We start from the raw sequence: 20,000 nt of genomic DNA on the forward strand, positions 1-20,000 counted from the left end.
ACAGTTGCTCTCCTTTCACCATTGTTGCACAGAAAAACACAACACTGTTCTCTTTCCCAGTGTAGGAGGCTAGCCTTACACGCCTGATTCAGTCACCACCTCTATTGTGTTTGCTCATACTGTGAAGGGATCATCTTTATTCATATTTTCATTTTCCCTGATTCTAATATTATGCTGATTCGGACTACATCCTGCTGTATTTGGAACCTCTGGGGGTCCTGGAGGTACAGGGGGTCCACTCTCCCACTCACTCTCACCAAGACAGATGGCCTTGGCTGGCCTGGGAAGCCTGATGAGCCCCTATTGTCTGTGGATGTAGCGTAGCCGCCTAGCCCAGATGGTATTTGTACCTTTTGTGTCTATGCTGACTTTCTGCAGAGTGAGACAGTGTGTGCTGTCTGTCTGGTGGTGGTAGCCCTCTGCTCGCTTTCATTAGCTTCTCTCTCTTTGTATCTCACTCTCTTTCTCATTGTGTCAATTCATTCACCTGAAATGTGCCAGAAGAGCCCACTTATACTCAATTCAAACTAAGTATGTAGACCCCTGAATATTACACATATGTAACAAATGAGCATTTTTTCCAAAACTAAGCATTACTGCAGCCTCCAATCTTCTGGGAAGGCTTTCCACAATAGTTGGAGCCTGGTGTAGGCATTATTACATTAGTAAGGCTGGGCACTAAAGTGGGCGATAAGCCCTGGCTCAGTTCCAATTCATCCCGAGGTGTATTAATTCAGGGCTCTGTGCATGCTAGTAAGTTCAAGTTCTTTCCTCATCAAACTGTACATGGGGGTATTGTCATGTCAAACAGGAAAGAGCTGTCTCCAAAGTTTTTCATATAGCTGCAAACACACTACTTCTAATTTATTATTGTATGGTGTAGCAATGTGCAGTGTATATCCATATCGGGGTATGTGTTGGCTGAAAGTAACAGTACAGATTTGCCATAGGCTATATATACATCATAATGAAATTCACTGCATTTTTAAAGTCTTATTTTTGTGATTTCATCTTAGTATGTATTTGTTTGTGTGAAGTTCAGTGTTTAAAATGGACTATTATATTTGCTATTTTAGACAGCTAGTTAATTAAGTTAATTTTTCTCCCCTAGTACATATATTGGCCACAATCTTTAATAACCAATGTAAGAGATTCAAAGATAAGAGATAATATAAAATATTCATAGATATCATATTGGAGTCAACCTAAAGCTCTGGTTATCACATTCATTATTGTTGAACTTGGAAACAGTCAATTGAAAAAAAACATTCAGCGCATGTCCACTTCCTAGCTTTCCTAGAGCTTTCAAGCTATCGCAACAGTTTTTTTTTTCAATCGTCATGGAGATTGATCTGTTGAAGAACTCAGTAGCTGTTATGATCTCAACCACAGCACTGTTTTTAACACAGTGGGACATTAAACCCATGCAACATGTTTAACTCTCGAGGTCTGAAAAAAAAGTCTAGTAAGTGTACCTTTAGGTGGATGTTTTTTTCAAATAATGACATAGTTTGCAGTAATGCACATAAAAAGTGGGGCAACCCAACGAGGCAAATACTTTTATAATCATTATGCTGTTCCTATGTGGTTTAATAATTAGCTCAACCTTTTTCAACTTTATTATTCCCACTGATTAAATGTTTCTGTACATGAAACCTATGCTGTGTCTCCAAACCTAAAATAATATCAGGTCATGTTATTAATTAAGTATTAGTAGACACAAAGCGTCCTTCTTTTGTCTGTGTGTGTGCATTTGTGTTCGTGCATAACTACCCCCATATTGTTTCATTTAAGGGGTTATGTGGGATTCAGTATTTGTGGTGGTGGTTGCTTGTTTTGCTGTTTAAAAGCTGCACTTTTTCCCATGCTCAGCTTAATGTCTAAACCATACCACACACACACACACACACATATATATCTCTTGCTAGCTTGTTTGGCTGTCTGTTCTCCTATTCTGACAGCAATAGAGGACGGTTTAGGTGGATACGGCTTTGGGAGAGTGTGTGTGTGACTATGTAGGTATCTGTCAGCCAAGAGACATGCATCTGTGTGTGTGTGTGTGTGCGCACGCACTTGTGTCATCTTCACCAAACCGCCAAAAGTCACATCAGTGCACCACCTCGCTGCTCCGCTCATTTCCATGTAACAGCTAATTTACTGCTCAGATCAAGTCAGGTGTCTAATGATCTGCACATGTATGCTACACAGACCTTGGATGACCCCTCTCCCTCTTACACACACTCACACCGCACACACCACACACACACACCACCACACCCACACATTAGCGTGCTCTGATCTTGTCATAAGGAGCCATCATGTGTTTCTTAACGCCCTCAGGGGCCTCTATAGCATAATGCCAGGCTTCAGAGCATTTGCAAAATCCCCGCCAGAGACAGTCAGCCTGTCTGCCTGGCATGCTGACACTTCAGCAGACTGTATTTACAGCAAGCTCTGGAGAAAAGGATCTGATTACCACCAAGAATATATACAACACATCAATCAGCAGCTCGACAGGGAGGAGAGAGAGCAGAGAGAGAAAGAGGAGTATAGTTCAATGTTGGTTTTATGGTGCTCTTAAACCTTTACACACACACACACACATGCACACAAGCACACAAGAACACACGCTTTTTCTGGCAGAGGATGTGGGTCCAGAGAGAGTCTGTTTTCAGTTTCAATCTTCCCCTCAACCCAGATCAAATGCATGAGCCGGCAACTAAAGATGATGTCACTATCCCACAGCTGTCCCTACCACTCAGCAGTGCAGTACACGGTGTGTGTTTGTGTGTGTGTGTGTGTGTGTGTGTGTGTGTGTGTGCGCGCGCATGTGAAAAGCTCTGCTGAGGTCAAATTGGTCTTTCTCTCTCTCTCTCTCTCTGTCTCCCTCTCTTTAATTCTATCTTCTTTCAAGACTCTTGGGATCGTACAGGTTGTGCTGAAAGCTATGGTCTGGATCAAGTTCCCTCTCTGTGTATGCGAGATACACGCACGCACACTCATATACACAAACACACACATTCTGTGAACTCCCCAATTCTAGTTGCCGGGAATGGCGTGGGGAGAGAGTGGGAAAGGGAGGGGAAGTGAGGGGAAAGTGGGGGTACTTTTACCATAACAAACGACCAGCATCAGCATTTTATTTACACATAACATAACTACTCGCCACCACAACTGTATACTGAGCATTTGAATTTGTGGATATAGAGAACTCCATACGGACAGTGTCATGCTTGAGTGGTGTTTGAAGTACGGTTCATTCTGTTTTGACAAACATAATTCTTAATTTATACTTGCTTTCTCCTTAAAAAGAGGTGGCTAATTGATCATGGTGATGAGTTACATAATGTTAAATGAGTCACTATTAAAAAACAAACATTAATCTTTTGTATGCATAGAATAAAAACAAACTGATAATAAATTTAATAAATAAATAAATAAATAAATTGTTTTTAACTATTATCGAAACTACGTCTGAAAAATATTTAGTCCTTGGGTTTCTTTGTGTCTAAACTACTGAATAAAGCACAGCTGTTCCTTCTTACTGGGCTGCATTCACAGCTTAGAGAAAGTGGCACTTCTACTATAAAGAATGCAAATCAAAGTATTTCACTTCCATCATTGGTTCTAATGTAAGATTTACAACGTTTTAGAAATCAATCAGATACAATTTTCTCAGAGAATGTTATATGTTGCATGTAAACAAGAAATAAGCTCTGTTTTTATTATGCATATTACCACTTTAATCAACCTGATGAGCTGCTTCGATCCAGACACTTCCTTTTTTATTGAAGCCCGATACCCCATATTTCCTCTTAGTCCTGTGGGCTGGTTTTGTGATTTTAATGTTTAAAAAAAAAAATGCACACATTATTCCTAAAGTTCATGTATTTTCAAATGGTCTGCATATTCACTGCATTACTTCAAAATTAGGTCTAAAACTTTATGGCTATTTGTAAATAGACAGGCTTCCTCTGTATTCTCTCTATCTGTTATGTCCTATTTCCTACTACTACAATCATAGTGATGTGTGACATTGAGACTGACCTGGATAATCATCACCATTCCCCCCTAAATCTCTGTTTAATCTAAGAGTTTCTGTGTGGGCATGTTCCATACAATACAGATAGTTTGCCATCATGAAATTCCCTGTATGCTCTTCTGTTTATTACTGATGAGCGATTGCTGGTCATCTATAAATGTTATACTAGGAGAAATCTTCGTAGCTCATGGTTTGTCTCATAACTGTATAAAACTGTATAAAATTTTGAAATGACACAAATTATGAAATTAATTTTACTGTTATAGCTTTTTACCGTTTAGAACAGGATATACTTTTTTATATTTTAAGAATTACACTCAACCATTATTATTATTATTTATATATGAAAATACTTTCAAAGAAAATGAAAATTTTCAACATTTCAAACAAGAGAGCACAAAGAGTAAGAGATGACGCATAACTAACATAGTAGTATAGTAGCATAATAGTAGAATAACTACCCTGTTAACTCTACTTAATATGGAGGTTAACGCATCAGAGGTTGAAAGCTTCCTGGAAGTGAAACTTGAGTGTTCATGCTGTAACTGAATGCAGCTAAGTGCACTTAAATACAGCCATTGTCTGATTGGACGACTTTTAGAGGCTGTTATATTACATCTGCTTTGATTTAATTAAGGGTTTTGTGTAATTTCCCCACCACTACGACATACAGTACATATGTCCACATACACACGGGTATGACTCAAGTAGCATAATACACACTGCAGTTTCACATTTGGGATAATTAACATTACAATTGTCTTTGTATTCATAGTTGGTCTACTAAACAAAGGAAACCAAAATGTAAACTCATCATTTGTTGTTTCAGTGTTGGCAGCTGGTTGTTAAATTATGCAAAAAAAAATTTTATGGATTTTCTTACACTGTCTTTGTGATAACAATACAATTTTCTTTTTTAAAAAGTTTCACATCTTAATCAAAGATTATTTTTAGGTTATTGAAAGTGGTACCTCGCACTGTGTTTGGCTCCTTGTGTTTGTTTTCAACCAAGCCATTTTCTTTGGCCTGTCAAGTCTGACCTCTACAACGCTGTGTGTTTTTGCAGATAAACACAGAACAAAGACACATGATCAAAAATAGCTACGATTAAGAAACAAAATATTCCTTTGAAATCAAATTAAAGTATTTTTATACTTTCATTTAGCTGAGCCCCCATCTCTTAAACACTCAACATAAAGTGAACATTAAACAAATCAGGCAGCGCATGCTTCCTATCTACTTAGTGCATAAAAGTCTCCTGTATTCAATTAGTGATAATGCTGAACCGTAACATCGCCATCATTATGGTTAGAGTGGATGCCACTATTTTTGAATTCTTGGAAAGAAAAAAACTTTTTTTACTTGAGTGTGACTTGGACAAGGCCTCAGACATGCATTTGGAGTACAACAAATCTGATTTATGTGTGTTCAAAAATGTGGTGTTCCTCTCTCCCTCTTCCTGTCTCGCTGCTTTGCTTTAGGTGCTGTGCAGGGTTCAGCTGCATGGTAGGGAGAGGTTGGAGGTCACGGTGTAGCTCTTCGTGTGGGTGTCTAACATGACTTTTGACCCACTCTGACCCGCTGAACAGTAGCAAAACAGCTCGTCCAACTGGGAGCAGAGAGAAGGCCCAGGTTCAGGAGGAACACTGAGAGAAAGAATGTTTTCTTTGCCTCTTTCTCTATACTTCATTTCTGCTTCTTTTTCCCTTTCTTACTTTAACCTCCCACCACCATTACTGTATAAATCCTAGTTACAAAATCTAAGCTCTTAGTTTAGCAATATGAGTGAAGAAAAAAGCTGCTTGTTTTCTTACTGACACCAGTGTCTTTGGAATTTATGCACCCGGGTTTTAAGAGGTTTCCAGGGCCCAAAGATCATGAAAGTCACTCAACAGATAAATGGCTGTGTAAACATTCAAATCAAGTAGGAGAAAGGAAAACAACAAAATGACAGGGACTCCATAATTTCAGATTTTATCTACCATTTTGTTCTCTATACTGTCATCTTGTTCTGTGTTAATCTATTACTATGAGACATCATATTCTCTTCCATCTTTTACAAATGTTTTTTTTTTCTTTACACATAATACATCTTTAAACCTCTATTTCTTTCATCATGGTATTTTTGCTTCTTTCTGTATTTTATTGCAGCAAGTCAGTCGCTCATTTTCCATCATCCATGTGTTATTCACCTCTTTACACTTAAACGGACCTTTAACCTTTATCTTTGGGGAAAGGAATAAATAATACATAATAAATAATAATTTATCATAATAAAACACAAGACAAGACATACGTGACGGCAGATTTTTCAACCAAGCCTACACTTCTTACACACACACACACACACACACACACACACACACACACACACTCCACCCCGCTCCGCCCACCACCCCTCTTATCCTTACCATCCTCCACCTCCCCTCTCTCATCGAGGGTCATTTTCTCAGTTTCCTGCCTGCCTCTCCTGGCTTTGCTCTCCATCTCTGATTGGTGGATTTCCGCAAGTCTCTGATTGGCCAATGCTTTCAGCGCCTCCCCTTGTTAACAGTCATGGAAACACATCCCCTTTTTGGAGAAACTCCTTCTTTCTCTTAGGACGGCCTCTTCCTCATTTGACTCTCCGCCTCTTCTTAGGTGCTCCGCCTTTTCTGCAAACACAGAAGAAGGGTGTTAGGGTGCCATCTGGTGGACAACACGTTTTACACTGTGCGCCATGCTGTTTGAAGACTGAAGATGAATCTCCTTAACAAAAAGACTGAAACTGACCTGAAAATCGACTGCTGCTTAAGAAAAAAAAAAAACATTGTTTAAGGATCAAAAATACACAAGAGGCTATTAGAAACAAATCTGGATCTCTGGATTTGATCACCCAAACCTAGAGTGCCATCTAGCGGTTTTACTGTGACCGAAATCAGAGCAGGGAAAAAACAAGGGGCACAACAACATAAAAAAGAAATGATTCTTTTTAGTAGGGTGAAGTCATGTAAAGTGGGGCACTTTTTGGTAAATTGCATTTTAAACAACCTAAATCAGTTCGAATGTGTTAATGTTATGGAACTAATTCAGAACTGTAAATGCGAGTAAATCAAAGCTTGAGAAAATTAATTATGAATTATGAGGTGATTTTGAGAGCTCCCTCTGAAGTTTAATTACATTAGAAAATAAAGTTTAATGTATTATGCATTAGAATATGCCCCAAATTGGAAAGAAAGTTTTGGCAATTTTAAGGTGGTGATGATCTTTATTTTTGTTATTGTCATCAAATCTCACATAACAACTAAACCCAAGAATGAACGGATCCTTCCTGTGTAGCCAAAGCCTTATATAGATCATTCCTCTGTGCCCTAGAGCTCCCTTGTTGTCCAAAGACTATTAAAAACAATCCCACATACACACTCCTGCTGCCATAAATTCTTACTTGAGCCCTAAACATATATTAATCCACAGCTGAAAACAGTCCCCTCAAAAATGCACTATTTACTCCTGTTTGAGGAACGTTAGCTAAAAACTACAGTGCCCAGCTGTTTCAGGAAATTCTTTAGCTCTTTTTAAAAAAAATATAGTTTTATGTTTTCAGTAGTAATGAGTTAGAGTTGGGTCTGAGTGCCTCTAACAAGCTGGGTAAGTTGCAAAGTTTTGTGAAACAGACACATTGTTTGTTTTTGTCTTTGCCTGGGACTTGTACAGTTTTACTACCTGTCATAAGTAGGAATTCAGCCAGGATAATTTCTTTTCTTTTCCTTAGATTCTTTCAGTGAGGGAGGATTGTCAAATTCCCGCTTACAGCTCCCAAATGTTCAGGCCTCTCTCTACATGTGTAACAGGTTTAACTTAATACTATTTCTGTTCTGCTGAGAAAAGAAATATACCGTACGTATTGCTTCCTGTCTCCACATGCATAACCTGAACCTTCAATAGGTTTAAAGTTTTTATTCAGCCTCTTTTTTATTGGATGTGGTCCTGTGAATCCATCATCATCCGCCACAATCAAAACAACACAACACAGAATTACACCGGCCACACATACTGTAGCATGAGCCTGTGTGTCTGTCTGCCCGGCGTCAGCCTGTCTTCCCATACATCATAATGCAGTGATTCCGCAGAAATGGATTTGATCATTGATAAAACTATAACCTGTCACAAAGGCTTGATGAATGTGTCTCTGCGCTGAGTGTACGGGCATGTAAAGTGTTGTGATGATGACCTGGCTGATGTCTAAGTGAGGGGGAAGATAATACTCCACATAAATCAGCTCAACAGGGGGATAACAGCACATTTCTACAAATCATCCCAGGAATCCGAGGGTGTCCTGGTCCTGGGAGGAATTTTGGGAACCCTGCCAGATCCCAGAGAGGGAGAGAGAGGATCGATGGTGTCACTATGGCCTGTTTCATTCTGCTTCCTCTTTCTGTCCCTTTCTGTTTCTACTTTGGGTCTGCTGCCTCTCTGTCAGTCTTCTTCTGTGTATTCTAGATTAGTTTTCACAAAAATCAAATTAAAAGATTTCAGGACACTCTGGTTACATACATAATATACAACTGATGTGAAACAAGGATGCAAAATATGTCAAAAACCTCTGATATGTGGGAGGTTCAAGGTGTATTAAATAAAACCTGCAGGGCTGTATTTCTATCAGGGGAAGCAGCGTCTGTTTTTAAGCAAGCGGACAGTATGTACAAGCAGAGAAGAATGGAGGGATTGAGGCCCAAAAGCAAGAAAATAAAAAGATGAAAAGGCCGCCGGGGTGGCGAGTGATGCACATTAAAACATAAGAAAAGAGAATTACAGTCACTGAGAACAAGGTCTTTGGGGGAGTGCTTGGAGAGCTCGGCGAGAGAACAAAGGGAGAGCTTGAGGTATAGGAAAGCCCTCTGCGGATAAGAATCTGGATAAGTGTTGGAGACAGGATCGTAAATCCGAAACCCCATGGTCTGCAAGCTGGGGCCGGGGTCAGGGAGGGAGAGCACAAAGAGAAGGGCTGAGGAGAGGTGGGAGGTAAATGATAATACAGAAAGATAGACTGAAACCATAGCAATAAAGAACATCTTAAGGTTGATACTGAATCACTAAAACCAGATGTGATTCCACTGGGATACAGTAAACCGCTGTATTAAATGCTCTCTGTGCTCACAGGTGGGACTGGACATGGCAACGCGGCAAATGGCAACAATGTAAGGGTCATGACGCATGCATCAAATTAAAGTTCCCTGCGGGTTGTCATTATCAACCCGATTATCACACCAATCATTCCTCACATTTTGTCTGCCGGGATGCAAATGCAGCTCCAGTCAGGAATTTGTGCATCGACACATTCAGAAACAGGAATGGTGAGTGGCGTCATCCCCTCTCCCACCCCCAATACTTGTCGAAGATGAATTGTCCAAGGGTTGCTAGGTACTGTAGTGTCAAAACATGAAAGCAGTTACAAATAACAAACGCTGAAGGAGAACATGACTCCTGGCATTAGTTTAGTTTGTAATAGAAAGTCTGCGTTACAATCTGGGGGCATGGAGTTAGGCATGGAGGGTCTAATGTAAAAAAGCTATAGAGTTGCTTTATGGGAACCAGTGTTTTTGGAGATTGACTCTAATAAGGGACTCAGTGTCAGGATACATCGGCCTCTGCTGCATTTTTGACTCTTTTTAAAAAAATGTCAGCTTAATGGAAGTGCAATGATTAATCACTGGAGAACACTTTTTAAGTTTTTACTCTAGATTTTTTAAAGAAAAGACACTCCAGCGCACCAAACTGGCCCAAACAAATGTGCTATTTACTACTGTTTGAGTAATGTTTCTAAAAAAAACTACCACTAGCCATTTTTAACAATGAAAGCATATTTAGTGTCCCTTTTGAAAAAAGATTACGTCTTCAGTAGTAACGACTGAACTCAGGGCTGAGAGCCACACACAGGCTGGGGTCAGAAAGTATGGAGAGACAGACTAATTCATAGTTGTATTGGGTCTTTTTGGGGGATTTGTTGTCAATAGAAAATATAACCTCTGTAAAATTGAACAATACAAGTTAAGTCACATATTAATATTAATGGTGCTGCCATTTAATGTTTTCATTAGACACCTGTTTTTAATTTTCCTGCAATCCTTCATGTTCCTGCTTTGAGAAAATAAAAATGCCAACTGCTTCATTCAGCAAGCCAATTAGGCCTTTTCAAACATATTCTTCAGAGGTGATGATTATTGAGAAAGGAATTTCTCTCTCTCTCTCTTTAAATGAGGCTTAGGTATATTTGTACACTGCTTGTACGCATGTATGCGTGTGGGTGTCTTTATCACGCGCAACAAGTGACATGTTTTCAGAGGGCTTTAATAACAGGGACAGTGGGGTCGGCATGTGTCCATGGTGCCGTCTTGAGAGAAGGTGTCTCTTCTGCTGTTAACATGTTGACCGCGGTGTTTCTGTCAACACTCCTGATGCTGGGGGGTCTTGGAGGGGCGGCAGCGTCTGACTTGCAGGTCTATGGGAAATCCATTCACAGTGATAAAACACTGGTGAGCAGCGATGACGGAAGACACGCTGTGACGAAACAGCCACACCAACAGGTGAGAACTTTTTAATAAGCAAGACAGAGATGCTTATTGCTTTGGGAAGCTGGATTGAAGTTATTAGGTTTTCCTTCACAGTTGAACAGATAGGTCGATTAATCAATTTTTCAAGCCAAACAATCTCTGATTCTAGCTTTTCAACAGTATTCGATGCTTATCTTTGTCTATTTGACAGTAAATTATTTAAGTTTGGGTTTTTGGTCAGATTAAAACGAGCAATCTGAAGATGTTACCTTGGACTCCAGAAAGTAATAATTATAAAATAAAACAATTTTTGTATTGTTGATATTGATAATGAAAATTTTTGTTAGCTAATCCCTTAAACTTGTGTACTGTACTCATACTGTCAAGATAGGTTAATTTAATCTCTTTGTTATAATGCCACACACTTTTTTAGAGGAAAGTCCATGGAAATGGAGCAGTCACATAACAGTTCACATTCAGAGGGGTCCACTATTTTTGTTAATATCTGTTATTTCGACATATAACATTGGAATTAATCTGCTATCCAGAGGCATCACATTTGCCCATTTTTCTTTTACATTATTATAGAACATCATTGTTTTTTTTTCATCATTGGCAAAAAGATAAAAATAACTGAAAATTCTGGAATTGTTTTTTACTGTGGGCTATCAGGTTCCCCTTATACAACTATAATAACTGCTCTGTTATATAAAATGATCATATGGTGCAACCTAACTTCAGTAACAATATTTCTAACTGATTAATCTGCAAACTGTCTCAATTAATTGATTATCCTTTTTTTTTTAAATGAAGCAATCCTAAAATGACTTATTTTCATTGTTTGTTTTATCTGACCAACTGTCTAAAAGCCTGAAATATTGCTATCATAATCTTTTACAAAAACATGTGACAGCTTGAAAAATTTACCAAAAAACATGAATTATGGAACTAACTGATGATTTATTTTCTGTTGATTGACTAATTCACTAATGGTTTCAGCTCTAATAAATAAATAAAAACTTTAATTAAACAGATTTTTTGTTTTTTGTTTTTTTGTTTCCAGAAAAAAAGTGAAATCCGCAGAAGTTTGGATCTGGATACCTTCAACATACACGTGACCCCCACCTCCAGCAAAATCAGCCTCCCGACCATCATCAGGCTCTACCCGCCCACTGCCAAACCTCTCTACCTGCACGCCAACATGCCCATGCGCTTCGGAAGGGAGAGTAATCCTGGGGATGCCAACCTACCCCAGAGGTTTGGAAGGTCTTGGGGAGAGATGAAAATGTGTGCCGAGTGCCCTACTGTCCGAGAAGCACCGAACCCAGCGCTGCCCCAGAGGTTTGGGAGAAACACTCCATACTGGAGCCTTCTTAGGACTCTGGCCAATGCACAGTTATTGAGTACTGGCTTACAATGGTAGGCAACTCTTGCCCTTAATAATCAACATAAACATGTTTTTCCAAAAAGATGCAATAACACTTCGGTTTGCAGTTAATTCATGTTATTTAATGGAAACAGACAAAGTCCAATTTTCATTGTATGTCCATAGTGTGTAAGCATACATCCCTTCTCAGGGACACAGGGAGCTTGAGCATCTCCCATCACTAGGTAACAGATCACCAGTCTATGATAAGGCTGGTGTCCTTGGCGCCTCAAACCTATATTTCCAGTTTGGTTTAACATCCTTGCGTCTATGAGTTATGAATAACACAAACTATGTATTCTCTTCCCACAGGGCTGCAGATTTTGACTTTACAACCAGCTCAGAAGTGCTAGAGATGCAAGAAAATACCTTTAAAGGATGAATGAGGATTATAGGCAAAACTGAGGTCTACTATAGCATGTAAATATCAACATACAGTGTTTTTACTGTAAAGACTTAATGTCTCAAGTCAAAATGTTCAAGAACGGATGAATAAGCAACTTCAAATATTTATCAATCAATCAGTCAAGCGTATTTGTCACATGTAGTCATATAAGGTACAATCACAGTGAAATGTAAATGTATGAGTCCCTTTCAATAAAGTTATACTGTTGTGACAGAAAATGCATCTTAAACAATAATGAGTTTCAAGTGAGTGGTTTGGGTTTTATTTTGCTCTACTTATTTTTGTTGTAAGAGCACTTATTTATTATTTTATTTTAAATCCAATGATATTTGCCTCACATGAGGGGGAACAGTGTCCATGTGGGGGTTCTGGTCCATGAAGCACCAGAAGGACCAGAGAGCACACTCTTTATCCTTATGATATGAATACTAATAATTATTTGTGAGGCAGAGAAACCAGAATGTATGGCAGAGCAACTGAATGCCGAATAAACATAGTCTTTTTATTTCTTAGAGAAAATTAGAACTACTAGAACTTCCCACAAGTGGATTTTTACTGTTATGAAATGTTCTTTATTTTCAACAAACTGTTTGAATTACATTGTTTTCTATTTCTTAATGGCAGGCTTGAGTGTCACTGACCATCAAGCGAGCTGCAGGTGTAGATGAAGACCAAAACACCTTATTACAGCAAGGATACTTGCCTTGTTGTGACCATGAGATTGTCTTTTAAATTATGTATTATATATGTATATTATAAGAAGCCTTCTGAAGACCTGAAGGTTCTAAAATGTATCTTACTAGATAGAAGAAGCCATAAAATTTAAGTAGTAGTAACGCTTTCATACAAGGGATCATATTGTGGCAAGACTCTGTCAGTACAGTGACTGACCACTAGAGGGAGGCAATCAACAAGTCAAAGTATCCATGAAGAAATAACACCAACACAGACTTCACAGGCTTGCGTACTAAAATCCTTTTCATGACTTTTCATGATCAAAGATAGCATAAAATATACAGTGAGGTGTCAAAACTCCTTACTATTTGTTTCAGTTAGTTGGTGGATATTTTCAAGTGAAACTCTTCATGTAGTCCAACAGTCCTCAGTAGTGACTCAACATGACACAACTTGAATGTGTGCTCTTTTTTGACAAAATAACTTAATCTTATCTGCCCTTACAGACCTTCTTCACAGCAGGGCAAGAAAATCTCTGTAATTAAGCAATTAATAACATTAATAGTGGCTGCATTCTTTTTCATTGTACACAAATAATTAGAATAAGATCACATCACACAAAACAAATAACTCCCACCCCATGGACTATTGCGTGCATCCATCCGTAGATGTATTGTCCAGTACAAATAAAAGAGTAGTTTCATCAGATCTGTGTTTGAGCTCTTTTGCTTCAAATCCGGATGTGTCACTGAAACAACAACTTCTCTTATACAGTCTATGGTTTACAACTACAAAATCGCTGCAAACTTCAAGTTAACAAATAACACAAATTTTTGAATAGGGGAGCAAACGTCTACCTGAAGGAACTTGAACTCCACAGTCTCTACGGTAGGTTTAATCTTTTGTTTGTGGTGTATTCACTGACTAACTCAGATAAAAACACAATTTTGCCATCGCCGCATACCATGTGTCTGCGTTGAATTGTCTTGTGGATCAATATCTATTCCTCTCCTCCCAGCTGCTGGTCATGGGGGACATCAATTTAAATTTAAATTTTATTTCAATTTTATTTATATAGCGCCAAATCACAACAACAGTTATCTCACAGCACTTTTCATAAAAGAGCAGGTCTAGACCGTACTCTGTGATGTTATTTACATCACTAAAGGGAAGAAGATGTTTGTCCAGAAATGTGACCAGTGTCACACAGTAACAGAGAGGGGTAGGCAAAAGTTGGGACCCAACCTGTGGGGTCTGTTTGGGAGGATGACAGGACACGCACCTGGCTTCCACTATACACAGGCCAACAAAGAAAAGGGTATGGATTATTGTGCAGCATCTCATATGGAATACCTTGATTTCAACAAGCTTGACAGAAATGATCTGTTGACTGATAGATTGGTTGGTTTGCATGTAAATAGCTAACTGATAGAGATGCAACTAAAGCAATAGGAAAATAAAGGCAAATTAGAAACATAAGAGAGCACAGTTGCAGACCTGATGTGTTCTATTTTGAGATCAATTCAAGCTACAGGTAAATTAATATATGATTCTGATCCTGGTCGACTAGAGTCACAGTTAAGTTTAGGAGTCACGAACCTCTAATAGGACACAAAGCTGCTTCAGAGATATAAAACACCACATGCCTGAGGGTTTTGGAGGCCTTTTGGAAGACAGACTTTTTCAGTTGCTAAAATGCATTGGTCAAAACTGAAGTCACATTGTCAAAACTCTTCCCACAGTCAGCAAAACAGAAGTGTGGGTGGCCCAAACTCGTTTTTTCATTGCTTTCACACAAAATGCATTCACTGGCCACTTTCTCCAAAATCCATGAACTTCTTTCTTATTACTACTCCACCACCTACGAAACAGTATATATCTGCAGCACATTTTTAAAATGCTAACACACTGTGTCCAAAACTGAAAAAAGTGGGTTTAGAACTGCAATATCATTGTAAAGCAGGAAATGTGCTTGCATTTTAGCAAGCACATTTTTGTTTCAGGGTGTTGGTACATGAATTACAGGTTGTGGTTATGTGTACCAGTGTTACTGTGTGAACAATCGTCCTACATTCTTCCATACAACACTGTACAGCTTGCCCAGCGTAGCATGCCAAAGCAAAGTGGTCAAAAAACTATAGGTGCTCCCCTCTGTTCAGCAACACCTGTCACCTGTGCAAAGGTTCCTACATACAGTTTTTCTCATTTGCTAAGACACACTAAATATAACTGGGATCCACTTGATCTTCATCATCACATCATTAGCACAGCAGAAGTCTTCTCTTGCAAATGTTTTAACACTTTTTCATTTGTTTCGCACAGTTTTCACACCCTTTGTCAAAACAGTTACCACAGATCTCATTGAAACACCCCGAACACTATTGGATTCACTGTGTTGAATAAAAGGAAAACATCTAATCACAGCTGATAGAAAGTACTTGCATAATTACAAATCTCTATGCACTTGTGTGAAACTTATTTGCACAACTCTTCAATCAGCAATCAGTCCTAATCCCCCTATTAAAGATGCCACCTCTGTGTTGCTATTTGCAAGCATGGATCAAAGAGGCCATAGGCACGGAAGGAGAGCAAGAGGCCAGGGCAGAGGGGCCCGAGGAAGAGGAGTTTGTATGCGTGGTGGAGGAGCTGCAGCAGCAAGAGGACAAAATCGAGTGCAAGTTTCAAATGAAATTTGGGCAACAATTATTGACCATGTCATCAATCATGGACATGATTGATGACATGGTCCAGCCCATTCTGAGTCGGAGCACTGTGGCATCTATTGTCAGGCTTTTTCGGAATGAGAACAGGTAATTCAGTGTTACTGTAATGTATACCACTGTGTATTTCAGCTTTACTGTATTGCCCTGTTAGCAGAACAAACTGTGTCTACAGTAATGCAGATGTTTTATCAGTCCCATTTATGTGACTGTCAGTACTGTCAATTTTGACATGCTTTTTGCTTTTACTTTCTAGAATCCACACATTACCACACACTGGTGGCAGAGGAAGGATATTTAGTATTGAACAGGAGTCTGCCATTGTAGATATGGTAGTGGCAAACTGCAATGCAATCAGACTGTGTGAAATCCAGGCAACAGTAATTGCAGATCAGGGAGCATTCAGAAATATAAACAGTGTGAGTTTGGCAACTATAGATCAAGTCCTTAAACGAAACCATGTCAGAATGAAGCAACTGTACGGAGTTCCATTTGAAAGAAACTCTGACATTGTAAAGGAGGCATGATTCCAGTATGTGCAGGTACAGATTTGTTATTGTAATACCTTGTTTACCATAGTTACATGCAACTGGAATAATTTGCTTTATGAATTTGCTCTTTTTCTTAGAGAATAATGGAGCTTGAAGCTGAAGGGGCACATCACAAATTCATTTTTGTGGATGAAGCCGGCTTCAACCTCTGTAAAGTGAGGAGACGCGGGAGGAACATCATTTGGCAGAGGGCCACTGTCACAGTGCCAGGTCAGAGGGGTGCCAATATCACCATGTGTGCTGCCATCTCCAATGATGGGGTCCTTTGCCAACTATTGGCCCATACAATACAGAGCGCCTCATCACATTTCTTGATGCATTGAAAGAAATACTGATTCCACCCGAAGAGAGAGGGCTGTTGACGCCTGGCAGGACTCTGTATGTCATAATTTGGGACAATGTGGCTTTCCACCACTCTCGCCTTGTGAATGAATGGTTTGCAGCACAGCCTCGTATTATGATGCAATTCCTCCCTGCATACTCGCCTTTTCTGAACCCAATCGAGGAGTTCTTCTCTGCTTGGAGGAAGGTGTATGATCACCGGCCATATGAGCAGATGCCTCTCCTGGAGGCAATGAATGCTGGTTGCCTGGCAATAGGTGCAGAGGACTGCCAGGGATGGATACGCCATGCAAGGAGGTATTTCCCTCTGTGCCATTGGAAAACCCCAATTGATTTCGAATGTGTTGGGTTAAATTTATCTCTTGCACCTCAGATGTCTTTGACATTAATAGTCTGGGACACTCTACTAGTGGACAGTGAACTGGAAATAATTTGTCCGAAATTCACTGAATGCTTACAAACAAAAATTAATGAATTTGCAGTGACAATTAAACACAAAAACAGAAAGTGTTCTTTTCCCTGGCTCAGTGATGATATCAAACAATTAATGAAAGACAGAGACAATGCCCTTAAAAAAGCCAGTAAGTCAAAACTATCTTGTGACAGACAAAAATTTGCTTCGTTACGGAATAAAGTGACAAGACAACTACGAAAAGCAAAGGCAGACTTTTTTATCACAATTATTAAAAACTGTCATGGAAACTCAAAAGCTATTTGGGAACAGATCAATAAACTAACAGGTAAAACTTCTTCCAGTAATAATTCAATACAGCTAAAGAACAATGGCATGCTTTTGCAGGATCCATCTGCTATGGCACAGACACTAAACGATTTTTGTTGATTCTGCTGAGACTATAGCCAAAAGTTTCCCTGTGAAATATAACAACCTACCTGTCAGATTTGTTAATTGAGCCCCCACTATATCCAAAATCTGTGTCCATATCCGATGTGGAAAAGGCAATTACACAGCTTAAGTCTTCAAGAGCAAAAGACGTGTATGGGATGGACACACTCATGCTAAAACAAATAGGTCAGTCAATTATGGGTCCACTAACACATATCATTAATTAGTCACTAGATCAAGGGAAATTTCCTGAGCCATGGAAACTTGCTAGTGTCATTCCCTTATTAAAAGATGGTAACTCCCTTCTTACATCTAATTACCGACCTATTAGCATTTTGCCAACAGTATCTAAAGTTTTTGAAAATCTGGTTGCTAAACAAATCATCAATCATCTTAATTGCAGTTCTTTTCCTTTGCACTCAATGCAGTTTGGATTTAGGGCTAATCATTCTACAGAGACAGCAACATGTTATTTTCTGGAAAAGGTTAAATCAAATATGGACAAAGGAGGGATAGTGGGAGCAATCTTTTTAGACCTTCATAAAGCATTCGATACAGTTAACCATTCAGTTTTACTGCACAATCTTCATGCATTTAATTTTTCCTCCAAATTCATTAGCCTCATTAATTCATACCTTTCATCTCGTTCACAAAGTGTAAGAATTGACCAATATAATTCTGCCCCATTACTATTATCAACTGGTGTTCAACAGGGTTCAATTATAGGTCCAATTCTTTTCAGATTATACATTAACAATTTACCATCTGTGCAGATGGCCATGTCACTGGTCTCAACCTGGCTTGAGCAATCCTGTCTGCAATTAAACATATCCAAAACAGTTACCATGTTCTTTTCAAAAAACAATTTAAATATTAAACCCGAAATTTTAATATCTGGAGAAAGATTACAGGTCGTCACAGAATCCAAATATTTAGGATTACATATAGACACAAACTTCAATTTCAAAACTCACATCAAAAAAGTTAGTAACAGGATTAAGTTCAGTCTAGCAAACTTCAAATTAGATAATAATAAGATTTCCTTTCACCTGAAGCTGCTAAATCATATTTCTTTTCCATGATCCCACATAACATATTGTTTAATAAGCTGGTCCAATACTCACTCTATAACAATAAAACCATTAGAAACATTATGCAAACAAGCATTGAAAATACTGGGAAAAAATTACCACCACTGTAGTATTCCGAGGAAATATCTGTTACTTACCTGGGACAATCTCATTAAATTCAAAAACATCTGTTTAATTTATAAAATCAGACATGGTTTAGCACCTCCTCCACTATGTGATTTTATACATTTTAGATCTAGTGAGGTCAGGGTAAGTAGAGGGGCAGTGAGCGAAGACTGCATTATCCCCCGCAGAGAAAAACAGCATTTGGTCAGGCTGTCTTCTCCGTAAGAGCAGCTCAGCAATGGAACACAGTGCCTGAAACCATCAGAGAGTCTTTGTCATTCTTCTCATTCAAAAAGAATGCAGGCTGTAGAGAGCCAAACCTGTATAATGCTTTATGAGCATTTAAATATTATATAATTATTTACATGAATTGTATTTCTTAACCATAATGTTTTGAATGTCATTTTATCTTGTGATTTTATACCTGTGATTATTTTTAAGGCTGCCTTTTTTACACCTGGCTGGAGGACTACCATGAAAATTAGCATTTACATTGTTTTAATGTTGATTAATGTACACTGTCCCCTTTCAAATAAACAAAGAAAGAAAGAAAGGTGCATTGCAAGGGAAAACATTCAGTATGATGTTGATGAGAACCTGTGGCATAATCGTCAAGAATGAATGGACTAAATGTGAAAGATAAAATATATATATAGCTACATTTATTTTTTAAAGGTATTTCCACCTATAAGTTTCCTTTGGTAGCTTTTTTTTCTCCCAGTATCCATTTGAGTTTGTAAAGTTTCATATTGATGGCTGTATTTTGTGTTTTGTTGTCCATTGTGTAATGATTGCTTGAAAGTTGTTGTGTTTGATGGAAATATTTGCTTATGTTACATGTTTTTAATGTTCTGTGAGTGTTAGAGCATTTGCTAACAAAATGAGCCATTGAGTAATTTTGGCCATTGAGCTTCAGTTTTATCCTGTGTCTTAACTGTTTGAAAATGTGATGTCAGAGTGGGCATATATGTTTAAGCAACTGAGAAAAACTATAAATTACCTTTGACCCAAAACAGACAGGTTTCACCTATTGGCCCACTACAGTACTGCACCCAATACAAAATAAAACATAAATTGCTCTTACAGACAGTGCACTCTGTTACCCATGTAATATTGTCCAATAACATTGTATATTTAGGCAGCTGAATAATATTGATGTCAGCTATGGCACACAATATACTTATAACAAAACATTTATGTATTTGACGACATCGTGGACTGGCCCAGATGAGGTTACACTCTCCGACAAGCCTCTGCCATACTTAGGC

Source organism: Micropterus salmoides, unplaced genomic scaffold, assembly GCF_014851395.1.
Source record: "Micropterus salmoides isolate LMB-PRFRI ecotype aquatic unplaced genomic scaffold, ASM1485139v1 Ms_hic_scaffold_17, whole genome shotgun sequence".
NCBI lineage: Eukaryota > Metazoa > Chordata > Actinopteri > Centrarchiformes > Centrarchidae > Micropterus > Micropterus salmoides.